The following is a 10819-nucleotide window of genomic DNA, read 5'->3' as shown; positions in this document are numbered from 1 at the left end:
GTGTTTCAGTCTCTCTAGCTAGTTGTGCACACATGAGGGTGCATGTGTGTGTATGTGTGTGTGTATATTTGAGCTTTGACCTGTCGTTTCATTTAGTCACTGTTAGTCTTTGCTCCCACTTTTGCTTAGTGCCAGCTGTTCTAGATGAACAGACACTTTAGTACCTATAAACTGTTCCACCTCTCTCTTGCAGCCAATTAAAAGAAAGCAGGCAGGACAGTTCTAGGGGGATGTGGAATTAGTCACACCTGCCTTCTACCTTAGGGAAGAGGTCTAACTAATCATCACCATGTAGCCAAACTGTCTGATGAGCCTCCCACCCAAATCACTGGACTCCCACACACATCCCAGTATCTTTATTGGAGTCAAAGCCCTCTGTCCTATGGCTGTATCATTTGGGATTCTTGACTCTCTATGATCCCTTCACCTGATTCATAGGAAACTCCTTTCAAGGAACTGAAACTTGCTTCCAGAGTTAGAAGGGCCCCTCGATCTAATCTAAGATTGGCATAACCATTTGCCATCTTGAAATGCCAAGACCTATATTTAGAAGCCCTTTCCCACCCACTGCCCCAAGACGGCTAGAGTAGACTCCACATGTAGATGCACCCTAAAGTAAACTCAAATTCACTCTGTCCCCTGGACTTCATGGTTTCTATCCTTGATCTCTTTCTCACAGAGGCTAGTTTGCTCACACACTTCCATGAGTCACCAGGTCTCTCTCAGCCCCAACACTACCCTTCTATCCACCTGAGCCTGCTCCCTGCTAAAAGATCCTAAGTACCTGGAGGTCATGGGAGAGTACCAGTTATGATTCAGGATGAGACTGTACAGCTGGAACACTGATGGCAAGACAGAAAGTGGGGTCAAAACAGAACCTCTTCTCTGTCCCAAAGAAAGATAGCTGCATTGTGCCTGGGCTACATGCCAACTGCCCCTCCATTCCCCCACCCTCCCCTTAATGCACGCCTTCAAGAGTAAAGACAGCCTCTCACAACAACTGTGTGCTCAGGGTCTCCATAGCAGGACTCCAACCTCAACCACTTGCAGGACCTGCCTGCTTGGTAGGATGGATTTCTCAGTTTCCTCGGAAATTTGTCAGATGATGTCAGTGTCCATTAAGCAATGATATACTTGCACCCCTTGCTCATATTCTGAGTCTCTGAAGAAGAAATGCTGCCTTGAAGGGCCAGGGTGGAGCAGAACCATCAGGGATGCTCGCTGCACTTTCCCACACTTGTTTTATGCGATGCCCTTTTGTAGGACTTTAAAAAGAGGAACCAGATGTTTTCCTATGGGGGACTTTCTAATACTCTTGCTAGAAAAAATAAGACACCACAACCAAGGGATCAACCACTCAGGATTCCCCAGGTTGTGGGTGACATTGCCTGTGGGAAAGAGCTTTTCAAGTTGAAGCAATGACTGCTGAATCTAAGAGGGGTTTTATAAGGATTCCCAGGCACTAAAACATTCTTCCTTACTGGTCCAACAGTAGCAGGCCACAAAATGAACCCAATGTTTCTTTACATTTCTTAGCTAGGCTAAGATTAATAACTGAAAAACTAAACCTAGCTATGTGGGACTTTTCCCAGCCAAATAGAAAGTACCTGGAAGACAATCCAAATAAAATCACTTAATAGGAAGCAAAGCTCACACAACTTCTGAGAAAACATTTGGAAGACTGTGTAGTCCAGATCCAAGGATATCAATCTCTTGACTCCCATCCTGATCATTCGGAGTTAGACACAAATTTCAAAAGGATAAAAATCTGAAACAGTCCTCAAAAAACGTGCCAAATTGAAATTTGAAGATGTTACCAAATGTACTCAGCAATTCTTTGATCAAAGAGAGTAAGTACTGCTTTGTGTTCAATACAGGCTGTTTCAAGTATAAAAATAAATAAAACCAGTTATTTCAGAATAATAAATACTGAGAAGCATAAGGATGCGAATATGGAAAAGGAAATGAGTTCAAAGGCTCAGGAGAAGAAAATAAGGCCAGCGCCTCCCAAAGGGAAGGAAAGAGAGTCTCGAAGAGGAGACAGGAGACCAGAGACTGAGGGAAAGGTATAGCAAGGCATAAGGGCAGATGCAGGGAGGCGGGCCTTCTCTGTTACTAGATATTTGCTGTCTAGCAGAAAGGGGGAAGAGCTACATCTGTTTCCCTCATAAGCTGTCTATAAGGTTTGTGAAAGCAGTGCTGTGGTTTGGATCAGCACACCCCAAAGATCTATGTGTTAAAGGCTTGGTCCCAATGTAGTGGGACTGGAAACTGGAAACTGGTAGAGCTTTTGAGAGGTAGAGCTTTGTGGGAATTCCTTAGGTCATTGAGGGTGTATCTCCAAAGGAGGTTGTGAGACTTTGCGCTCTCTCTCTCTCTCTCTCTCTCTCTCTCTCTCTCTCTCTCTCTCTCCCTCCCTCCTATTTCCTTCTTGGCCATAAAGTGAGTAATTATCTTCCACCATGTGCTTCCTCCAGGATGTGTTTCCCAAAGCAATAGGATCAACCAATTACAGATGAGAACCTCTAAGCTGTCAGCCAAAACAAAACTTTTCTCTTTAAAATTGATTGTTCAGGTATTTTGTTATAGTAATGGAAAGTGAGCTAACACAAGCAGGGCTTGGATCCGTTTTGTTCTCTATTGTAATGTGTACTACCTAATATAGTACAGAACATACTGTTGATTCTCAACTAGGATTTGTTGAATAAAATGAGAAAGGAAGGGCTAGAGAGATGGCTCAGCAGTTAAGAGCACTAGCTGCTCTTGCAGAGGACCCAGGTTTGATTCCCAGTACTCACATGGCAGCTAACAACCATCTGTAACTCCAGTTCCAGAGAATCCAACACTCTTTTCTGGCCTCTGTGGACTTTGCATGACACAGGTGTACTTACATAAATGTAGGCAAAACACTCATACACATAAAATAAAAATGAATCAGTACAAAATTTTTAAAAGAATAAAATAAAAATTTTAAATGAGAAAATGAGGCCTTAAAGACTCAGATGTGTGGAAGATATTGGGAATAGCTATGGTAGAAATTATGCTCTGCAATCAACAAGAAATGAAGAATGAAGCTACTGCTCTGAGGTTAAGGAGTGGTGGTGTGCATTTAAAGAGAATTGAATCATCATTTTCCTGCAGCTTAGAAGCAAGAACAGAAAAAGCAGCCAGATGTGAATTGGCATGACAGCATGGAATGAAAAAGGAATAAGAATAAGAGGGCAGAGTGTGCATGGGAGGGTGACGAAGGCTGGGCTAGGATGGGCCAAAGGTGGAGAGAGACTGGCCAGGTCATAAAATCATAGTTCCTCCAAGAGCTTTAGGCCAGTAGAGTGCATTGACCAGAAACATAGAGATTCGCAAGAAGCCAAGTATCCAACTCAAGTTTTTATTATATATTATGTAAATGTTTAAGCACGAACTGTAATTTATTTTCTCTTGTACCTTGATCTTTTTAATTAAGTGAATTAAAAAAGGAGGAGGAAGAGATGAATTAATGGCATGCTTCATACCTGTTAATATCATGAGTTATTCAGATTTCTGTGTATATTAACATATGGATATGTGTGTATATGATGTATGCATTACAATACTCCATCCAAGCATGTTGACATGTTTTCTGCAATAGTGGAGCTGATAACAATGATTATAAAAATCTTTTATTTAATCATGTCATATTTGTTCTGTGTTATGGGATGGGGTAAAGATCTGGTGAAAAGGCTGAGCTTAAAGACTCGGGGTACAAGCAGGTGGGCTACAGGCTTGCTGCTGTCATGGACCAATAATTAGAACCAAATTCCTGGGTACTGACAAAATTGAAATATCTTGTCCAGGGGTCAGTTACTGAAGGAAAAGGAGCTATGGATGACACAATCTGACCAGGATCAGTGACCATGGTCTGGGAAGTCAAATAGAGGGACACATCAGCAGATACCATATAACAGCTCCAGAATCACTTATGTGTGTTTTCCTCTTTGGAAGATCTCAAAGTTGAACTCTGTTAAGACCCTTCAGTCTCATAAGTTCTCTAATTTAGTATCAAACATGGTCCCCTTTTGTGACTATTAAAATTGTGTCCTTTGAATGAATTTTCCTACTATCTCTTACCAAAATGTCTTTTAAGAGGTTCTGATTGCTTTAATTTTTTTTCATGAAACACATAGATACATATTTAGACTACAAAAGAAATTATTTGCTTGTACAAAATCCATAGGAAGATACTCTTAATTAGAAGACATTAACTCAGGCCAGGAGTGGTGGTGCACACCTTTGATCTCAGCACTCAGGAGGCAGAGGCAGGTGAATCTCTGTGAGTTCAAGGCCAGCCTGGTCTACATAGTGAGTTCCAAGCCAGTAGGAGCTACAGGGAGACCGTTTCTCAAAAAGATCAAAAAAGAAGACATAATTCAATGTTAGTTTAAGGGTGAGGCAGGAAAAGAGATTAGACTAGGGATTAGAGAGAGGTGAGGCTTAAAGGATGGCTCCATTCTCCCCCAGATTTCCACAGTCTTCAAAATGTCCTATTTCAAGGGAATCTGTTGTTCACATTAAAGAAAAAGAAAAATTCTTCCCTTGCTTTCCTTCTGGGTCTATCATCAGTAAACTGTTAAGGTGGTGACAAAAGAAATATTTCACCTCTTTGTGATCAAGCATCTACTTTAGTCATCCAAATCCTTGAATCTGGTTGTGCTGTAGGTCTGTACTTCTGAAAATAGATGTCCCAAATGTGATTTCTGAATACCAAGATGTTTGCTGTGGAATGATTCCTCTTGCATTCAACACTGAACACAGGGAAGATAATTCAATGGGGTTCATGAACTACATGCAACTGACAAAATCGAGATTGAACAACCTCCTCTGACTGGTAAAAACCACATTATATTTGCAACTTTTGTTGGAAGAAGAATTTTTATTTGAACAAAGTCATGCCAAAATTCACAGCTCTGTAGTTCAGTTTTCCCTTCCTGTCCTTGGGAAATATTGTACAAAGTTTTGCTTTTTATCACAGGATAGTAAAGCCCTAGAAACAATGTGAAATTGAATACAGATCTCTGTCCCTGAAAGTTCAGATATTTCTTTCCCTTGCATAGCTATCCAACTATTTTAAAATCTTATTTTCTTTGATTGCTTATAGGAATGCTGGCTTGGCATAGCCAATTTAGCTCCAAACTTGTGGTGTTCTTTGAAAATTCCCAAATATCAATTTTGGCAATTTAACAAAGGGTCCTAAACACATCCCCCAGCCTTGCATATCTATCAAGCAAGGTCTTATGCTCCATCTCTTGCCTATCTCTTTCCATCACACAGATTTTCAATTAGCCATTTTGGGTTCTGACCACATTTGCTAGGAAATAACTATTTAAATATGTCCTCCTCTAACACATTTTTAATGGGATTCCCCTGGCAAAGGTAAATGGGATTTTAAAAATTGGAACCATACTAGAAACAGAATTGTTTTTGATGATTGCTGGTAAGTTTCCTGGCTAGCATATATGCAGCTAAAATGACAGTTCTATTAAACAGAATGGATAGCAGAGGGGAAAAAAGTGAAAGCTTTCCAAAGTCAGGCTGTCCAGCTCCAGCAGGGTGAGTTGCCTTTCTCTGCTGCTCTCTCCCTCTTTAAATGCCTTGTATCTTCTTACTGTTTCAGTTCTGAGATGCTGCCAAAGCTATTAAACACAATTTGAAAGGAAAAGGAAAACAAAAAGAACTCCTGAAAAAATATTGCTGGGAGAAATAATGTTTTCTTTCTTCTGTAAAAACTTTCTATGATGCAGTCTTCAAAGAAAAGCCACTAGATCTAAGAGCCACTCATTTTAAAATAATACTGTTGGTAAAAATTAATAGTTGAACTATTACTAGATACCAGGCATCATGCTAAATGCTTAGTGTTTACATTGATCACTTCACCTGAACCTCATAGAAACCCAGTGAAGAAGGTATTTTTACTACTTTCATTATAAAGAAGAAAGAATTGGCCTAAAGGACCTTGATATATGGGCATTCACCTCACTGTATTAACAATTTGGTCCTTTTACTGGAGATACTCTGAAAAATCTAACTGCACATGTGGGTTTTTTTGTTTTTTTTTTTTTTTTGGTCTTTTTGAGACAGGGTCTCCCTGTAGCCCCAGCTGTCCTGGAACTCACTATGTAGACCAGGCTGGCCTTGAATTCACAGAGATCCCCCTGCCTCTGCCTCCCAAGTGCTGGGATTAAAGGCGTGCACCACCACGCCCAGCATACATGTGTTTTTTTAACCAGTGAATGTTAACACTTGCAAGTACAGAGTGTATGTATATATCTTTAACCGAACTTTTTAACTTTGAAAGTATAGTTACAGCATTTTTTAACTTTTAAAAATATTGCTTCAGTAATTCTGCTTAAACTTGGGGAAAGTTTCCTGCATAGGGAAGAAAAAATACATAAGAATATTTATTTACACAGCAGATAAATGACTGACTGAGATTTCCAGGTATCAACATAGGTAGAGCTTGAAAACAATATTGAGGTTAAAAAGGAAAAGATTATAAAATGACATTCAGTAGAAAATTGTTTATATAAGATTCTGTTTAGTAAAACTTATGTCTCAAAATAAAACAACAGAATACATTATTTGTGATTATATATTTAATTAGTAAAAGTATAATGTGAACCAGAGGCTGGAGAAATGGCTCAGCAGTTAAGAGTGTTGCTGCTCTTTCAGAGGACTGGTGTTCAGTTCCCAGGACCCATACCAAGTGGCTCATAGCCACCTGTAATTACATTTCCAGGGCATCAGGGCAACCTCTTGTGGCCTGTGTGCCTCTGTTAGCACCTGTACACATGTGTGCACATGCACACATAGATACATTTAAAAAAATCTTTTACAGGTAAATCTTTCAGGAGAGCAGTTATGTTGGGAAAGAAGGGGATGGAGCTAGGGGAAGGGTCAAACTTTATAATTCTCATTTTTTTTTTTTGGTCTTTTTGAGACAGGGTCTCCCTGTAGCCCCAGCTGTCCTGGAACTTACTATGTAGACCAGGCTGGCCTTGAACTCACAGAGATCCACCTACCTCTACTTCCCATGCTGGGATTAAAGGCATGCGCTACCATGCCCGGCTCTCATTTCTTTTGTTTTAAACAACAATACAAATACAAAAAAGTTATTATTTGTTCTTTCATAGACTATATGGGTTTAGTATCTTATTCTCTGAAAGATTTTGTGTTTTAAAATAACTTCCATCCTAAGAAACATTAAAATAGGCATATTGATACTGGGGAAGAGTGTAGGGAAGACCAAAAATCACCATATAAAGCCACCCCAATATTGTTGATTAATTTTTTTTTGGAAACAAATTTAACTAGATGCCCAAATTAATCTTTAAATATCTCAGTAAATGATCTGTAAATTGCCCATCTTTAAGTCTTCTAAACTCAATTTGTACTCCCAAACCAACAGTTGTTAAATGTATTTCTGAGTGTTTTGATTATGATAAACTTTTTTATTCAGTCTTTACATTCACTGCAAAGCACAGGGTGCCAGTCCCCCAGGCCCACACAGGTTATCAAGGGTAACAGGAAGAATAGTTGCCCCAAGACTATTTCAGGCCACATGCTTCCAGCAAGACACCTGCTCACAGGTCATCATCATCATTTGGATTGCGCGTTCCCACATCTGCATTCCCTGCCCATCCCTCTTCCTCTCCTTTTCCTCTTCAACAGCACAGGGTTTCTCTGTGAACACCTCTGAAGGGTAGCTAATTAGGCTCTGCCAGTCCAGTAGTTAGCACTCTTTATCACAGTACTTGGTATCAGGGTTCTGGGTCATATCTAAAAATGTTCCAGTTTGAAAGTTCATCTAATCTCTTGCTTGTTTGCTTTTGTTTGGAATCTTTTAACTCTCCAGATAATTCTTTAGTCAAAGAAGGCTAAAGATAGCATTAGAGCACTCTTCATTTGTTAGGATTACATTTTGTGAGGAAATCTTTCTTCTTTCTTTTTATTTTATGTGTATGAGTGTATTGCCTGCATGTAAGTGTACCTGTGTCATACAATGCCCGAGGAGGTCAGAAAAGGGCGTTGTATCCCCTAGAACTGGAGTTACGGTTGTTAGCCACCATGTGGGTGCTAGGAATCGAACCCAGGTCTTCTGTAAGACCAGCCAGTGTTCTTAACTGTTGAGTCATCTCTCCAGCCCCAGAAATCTTCTTTTATATGCATTAGTTATACAATTAGCAATCAGTACCAGTTTGTGGGTATGCATGCATACGAAATAAAATATCACCCTTGTTTCAAAAAATGATAAAAGTCCAATTACAAATGAATATAATCTGGCACTAAAAATTCAATCCAGATAATCCAAAGTTAGGAAAGAAATGGGAACACAGGTTTTAATCCACAAGTGAGTTAATTACATGAAGTATAAAGTATATCCTGTTAAATCTTATACTGGGCTGGAAGAAAACTTTATGTGGCTCTACCCTTTCTCTGAGCCAAGAGGAATATTGTCAGTTCCACAATTAGCTTCTACAAGATGAAAGCAGATGAAGATCATAAACAAGGGAAACACTGCTACTATACCAGGTGCTAAAAGCAAAGCAAACTTTTTCTCAGATATTGTCAGTGACTAGATATGGCAACAAATTCCATAACTCTTTATTATAAATGCCTTAATGTGGGCCCAAAGTATTATTCCAAAGTGGATTCATTAAGAAAATTTGAGAAGGAGGAGCCATGGCAGGAGATTGGGAGCTGGAAAGGGCTGAATAGGGTTGTCTAGGCACAATCCAGGGGCTTAAGCATTGCAACTGTTGACCTGGACATGACACTCATTACCTGGATGATTGTGATATGAGTTGTCTAATCTAGGACTCTCTCTAGTGAAAGGAGATATTGTTACCAATCAAGTCTCCACAACAGACATAAGCCATGACTGTCCTCAGCAGACTGGGACATAAGGTCATTTTCAGTCACTGCTCATCATCCACTGGCATCCTTCTCCCACAGCAACTGCTACTATGAACTGAATGAGCCAACCTCATCCTATCCAGCATAGGTTGAGTCTAACCTACTCTAGTTATAAGAGACTCTGAGAGCTTTAGGCTCTGGTTATGAATGCAGGGTGAGTTGCCTACCAGTCAGTCAGTCAGTCAGTCAGTCAGTCAGTCAGTCAAAGGGAAGGTAATTAAGAAAGAGTGGAGTAAGAAATTGGGAGTTGTGGCCTGAGGGTCCAGTCTCCATCAAGAAAAGTTTAGGGGAGAGCTATCAGGACAATGGCTATGGGGGCCAACAAATGAGATTGTAGGTAATAGGTTCCACAGAAAGGAAAGAAGCACCTTTATTCCCCCCAGCACTCTCTCAAAGGCCCAATGAGAAAGCTGATGGAAGCAAACTTCTTGAAGTTGGATACTGCCACAATGGTTGAAGCTCTTAAGCTGTGGTTCTCAAACATGTGGTATGAATTGCTTAGAGAATTTGTTAAACACTAGATTCCCAGGACTCCATTCCCATAGATAATAATTTTGTTATTCTCAGACAGAACCCAGGAATGTACTTTAATAAGTATCCCCAGGTGATGCTGGTAATGATAGTTCCAACCTCCACTTTGGAGAAATTCCACCCTCAATAGTATTTAAATAGCCCTTCATGGAAGAGCCTAACCTACCCTGAAGAAAGAGCACACTGGGCCAGCCTTATAGAAAAATACAGTGATGCCTCTCTCTGGAAGGTGGGACAAGGAGCAAGTGCTGGGGTATAGCCAAGAAACTCAGCCTTCAGCCACTTGGACTTTTCTATCAGGGGACTTATTCTCCATTTGGAGGCAAAAAGGCCTCTCCTTCCCAGGTTCTCTGTCTGAGCCAGTTGCCCAAGCAGGCACACAGGTGACTAATTTAAAAATCTTCAGAATATCCCCATGCTAGTTTCCCTTTACCTAGTAACTGTAGCGAACATTTATTGAGGATATACTAGTGCCCAAGCCTTGCACCTTTATTCATTTAGTCCTGAGAACACAACAGGGCAGGCAATTCTTCTGCCCCCATTTTATGGCTGAGCACATTAAACAGGGCCACTGTGATGTACATCCATAGATTGCTGGCAGTGTGGCCTGTACCTGTGGCACCTCCAGTAATTCAGGACACAACCTTCACAGGCACACACACTGGTCCTGGTTCTAGCGCTGTGGCTTATAGACATTTCAAAGCTCCAGGGTCCCACATCTAGAACTCAAACTCTGCAACGTCAGAGATAAGAACCTGGAGGGAAGCCGGGAGCTGGGCATGGTAGTCCACACCTTTAATCCCAGCACTCAGGAGGCAGAGGCAGGTGGCTCTCTGTGAGGTTGAAGCCAGCCTGGTCTACACAGTGAGTTCTAGCTAGCTGGGGCTGAAGGGAGACCCTGTCTTAAGAAGACAAAAAAAAAAAAGAAAAGAAAAGAAAAATAATTAAAAAAAAGAACCAGGAGGGAACTGCATAAGAAGAAATTTCTATGACCCTTCTGGGAAGGCAACTGAGCCAACCTGAACAGGAGGTTAAAGAGTAATATGTGCTGAAGATCAGTTGTACAGACTGATAACCTGATAACCTCCCATGTCTTCTGGACACAAGAGGCCCAAGACAACCTCCCCACACCCTGTTAATGACAATGGGTTTCCATTCCTCTCTTACCCCTCTCTTACCTAGTAAAAACAACCATCTAAGACCAAGCTTCTTGGGGCTGGGGGGTGTAGTATAGTTGGTGGAGTGCTTGACTAGTATGAAGTCCTAGGTTCTGTCCTTACCATCACATAAATCCCATCACTGGGGCAGGAGAGGCTGGAGGATCAGAAATTCAAGACCA

Source organism: Nannospalax galili, unplaced genomic scaffold (genome assembly GCF_000622305.1).
Source record: "Nannospalax galili isolate Female #2095 unplaced genomic scaffold, S.galili_v1.0 scaffold334, whole genome shotgun sequence".
In the NCBI taxonomy this organism is placed as follows: domain Eukaryota; kingdom Metazoa; phylum Chordata; class Mammalia; order Rodentia; family Spalacidae; genus Nannospalax; species Nannospalax galili.
This window is presented reverse-complemented; position numbering follows the sequence as displayed.